Source organism: Bubalus kerabau, chromosome 16, assembly GCF_029407905.1.
Source record: "Bubalus kerabau isolate K-KA32 ecotype Philippines breed swamp buffalo chromosome 16, PCC_UOA_SB_1v2, whole genome shotgun sequence".
Lineage (NCBI taxonomy): Eukaryota > Metazoa > Chordata > Mammalia > Artiodactyla > Bovidae > Bubalus > Bubalus kerabau.
In genome coordinates this window covers 22,204,489-22,208,523 of record NC_073639.1, presented here as the reverse complement: position 1 = coordinate 22,208,523, position 4,035 = coordinate 22,204,489, and positions in this window count along the sequence as shown.

The window sequence follows — 4,035 nt, the reverse complement described above, 5'->3', positions numbered from 1 at the left end:
TAAAGGATAGTTATAAAGAGTTGTCAATACCTTTTCATCAGAAACCACCCATGAACGGTAGAGAGCTTAAAGGGAGTGGGGGCATGGTGGAGAGAAAAACTGCAGGAAATCCGCTTCCCCTAGGGGTGAGAGTTTGGGATGCAGACAAGGAGGACAAGAGAAGCATGACCCAGCTCTGCATGTTAGGACACTGTCTGGCTCTCAGTGCAGCTTGGTATGAGTCAGCCGTCTCAGAGTCAAGCTGAATGTGGAAGAACATAGAAATCATGAAGCCAAGCTTTTAAGTCAAGCAGACCTGGGTTCAGATTCAAGCTCTCTTGCCACTGAGCCATTTACTAATGTCTCTGAGCCTTAGTTTTCACATCTGTAACACTGAGGTAGTAACACCTCATAGGGTCGGGGTGAGATTTGGGATGTCTGATACCTGGTAGAGAGTGTTCAAATGTCGATGCTATGATCATTGAAGAGTTACACTTGGGGGACTTGCAGGGACATTTTTCTGTTCCTTGCTTGAGGCCTTCTGCATATATCTTTCCAAGGGAAAACATGCCACTTTAGCAAAGTACGTGGGGCATGATTTGAATGTGGCCCCACCTTGCAATCAGAGGAAGGAGGCACTGTCTCTGGCCGTCTGTCCACTTTCTGGTCTACTGTTGCTGGATCTTAACTAGCAATCTTTTACTTTGCAAAAATGAGTCCATGAAGAAGAAGCAAGTTTTCTCTGGGAGTGGAGACCACAGGAAAGACCTTGTGTGAAAAAATGTAGTTGGTTCTGGAGAGGACGTGGACTCAGGCAAGAGAGGGTAAACACTGGGGTGTTGGGCAGGCTTGAGGCTGAGGAGACAACATCTACAAAGAAAGTAAGACAACAAGAGGGAGCATTGAGAGGGGAGATGACAAAGATGGGACAGGCTTCTGAATCTTAGGATTCCACGCAGGCTTCCCATCCTGGGTGGGCTTCATTTTAAGCTTTGAATTCCTCCCTTGATTGTGACTGGTCCACCTGGGCAGGATGCTTGTCCCCATGCCCCAACTTTTTCATCTCTAGGATGGACAAAACCCAAGGCCTCCCTCATGCATTGATTAGAATGTAAGGAGAGATCAGAACAGCTTAAAAAGTCTTGATTATATTCCTTAAGGGATACATTTAAAGAGACCCTTGAGGGAAGCCCTCCTACACTGTTAGTGGGAATGTAAATTGGTGCAGCCGCTATGAAAAACGGTGTGGAGTTTCCTTAAAAAACTAAAACTAAAATTGACATATGATCCAACAAGCCTACTCTTGGGTATCTATCCAGAGAAAACTCTCATCTGAAAGATATGTGCACCCTCAAGTTCATAGCAGCACCACTTACAATAGCCAAGACACGGAAGTAACCCCAGTATTCATCAACAGATGAACGGATAAAGATGTTTTACACACACACGATGGAGTACTACTCGGCCATAAAGAAGAATGAGATAATGCCATCTGAAGCAACACGGATGGACCTAGAGATTATTATACTAAGTGAAGTCAGACAAAGACAAATACCATACGATATTACTTGTACGTGGAATCTAAAATATAACACAAATGAGTTTATCAACAAAACAGAAACCAATTCAGAGACACAGAGAACAAACTTATGGTTACCAAAGAGGGAAGGAGATGAGGGAGGGATAAATTAGGAGTTTGGGATTAGCAGATGCAAACTACTATATATAGAGTAAACAACAAGGACCTGCTGTATAATAGGGAATTATATTCAATGTATTATAAGAAACCATAGTGGAAAGACTATGAACGAGAATTTATATATAGTAAATCTATCTGAATTACTTTATTGTACATCTGAAACTAACACAACACTGTAAATCAGCTGTATTTCAATTTAAAAAAAAGAGAGAGACTCTTTAGGGCACTTTTCTTCTCCTCTAGGACTTTGGAAAGGGCAGTCTCTAACCCTTGAAGGGATTCAGACAAATTTGTAAGAGCCAAAAGGCATCAACTCTATTTTCCAGACTGCAGGGGGAGAGGTTGTCCAGGTGGTGATAGGGACTATAATCTTTACCTTCTGGTTTAGGAAATCCCACCTCATTTCCCATAGGTCCCCTTCATTTATGAGGCGTGTACCCCTATTTGGGGCTCAAAATATTTGATCAGAGTAGCTATGGGGTAAGAGAGAATTATGAAAAAGCACCCTCCACAAATGTCATCTGATAGCACTTATATGTGGAATTTAAAAAGAATGATACAAATGAACTTACAAAACAGAAATACACTCACAGACACAGAAAATAAATTGATGGTTACCAAAGGAGAAAGAGTGGGGGAAGGATAAATTATAATTTCGGGATTAACAGACAATGAGGACCTACTGAATAGCTCAGGGAACCATATTCAATATCTTGTAGTAAACCATAGTGGAAAAGAATCTGAAAAAAGAATATATTCATGTATATATACATATCTATCTGTCTATCTACCTGAAAAACAAAACATTGTAAATCAACTGTACTTCAGTGAAAGAAAAAAGCACCCTGGCAGCCCGTGCTCAGTAGTCTGTGGGTCAGAACAGCATAATAAGATTCACACATCCTTGCTAGAGACTTCCCACCCCTGAAGTCTGCCTTTTACCTGGATGGAAGAGAAGATCTGCAGATATTTTACTGAACAAACCACCTACTTACTTCTACCCCTTGAGCAAAATCCCTGATTAATTTGTATCCCCTCCCCAGTGCCAAGGGCCAGGAACTGGGCACCCACACCAAGATCAGCATATAGCAGACTTCAGTATGAAGGAAGCGGAAGACATCTGTGTGGATAATTTCCCAGCCGTTGTCACCTTGGTCGAAGTCATCGCCAGAACCTCCAGACGCTGCCTCTTCGGTCAAGTTGTATGGAGGCAGGTCATTTCGAAGCACACGTGAGAATGACAGCTATGAAACCCACCAGAAAGAGCACAAGCACCGTGGGATTGATGATGGACAGCCAGGTGATTTCCCGTATCCCGGGAAAGCAGCAGCCATCATCACCATGGCGCCTGTCCCTCTAAGGCGCAACTGAAGTCTCAGACGAGTGCACACTGTAGGTGAGGGTGAGGTCGAGGAACTCATGGGGTTGTAACTCATTTAAATTGTGGCACTTGACACCCCCAACGAGACTTGGGCAAATATAATCCAGTCTCCATGGAATTCTAGGTGGAAGTGCAAATGGGTCCAGAGCCCTATCTTGTGGGCATGAGGCAGGAAGTCACTCTCCTCCCTGCAAAGCCACAGATTGGCAGGTTGTCCACACAAACTCAAAGTAGTCAAGTTCCTCAGTGGCCTGGCGCAGCTGTTCCATCTACAAAGAGCAAGTCAGGGGACTTCCCTAGTGGTCCAATGGTGAAGGCTCTGAGCTTCCACTGCAGGGGGCACAGGCTTGATCCCTGGTTGGAGAATGAAGACCCCACATGCCACACGGCATAGTCAAAAATAAAATAATAATAAAAAATAAAACAAAATATTAAAAAAACAAAAACAAGCAAGCAAACAAAGCACCCTCTCCCTCTCCCCACCCTCTTCAACAGAGGGACAAGCCAAGGTTCTGAAGTGGCCCAGTCTGCCTGGTTGGGAGTGTTGGTGCTGAGTTAGAAGCTCAGGTTATTCCTGTGCATGAGCTAGGGGATCTTTAAAATCCTAGTTCTTCCCCATCACTCCTTGAGTTTGGGAGGAGGTGGGTGAGACGGGACTGTGGTACCTTAGGATCAGCTCTGCCTATGGTTCTTTTCTCTTAAAAACCTCTTTTCTAGATGTTGGAAGGAATCTCCCCATCAGTCTGTGATGGGGTATGGAGGGGTTATTATCTCTCATATTTCACAGACAGGAATAGTAAAGAGTAAAATGCGCAAGTCATGCTCCCAAGGTCATGTGGTGAGTTAGTAACCGAGACAGGGAAAGGATTCGGGTTTCTGGTTCTTCCAGTTTTGTTGCCTCAGCATTAGACCTCGCTGTCTCTTTATATTTCACATGTAGTTAGGATTAGGGTCTGTAGCTGTGTATGCATTGTTG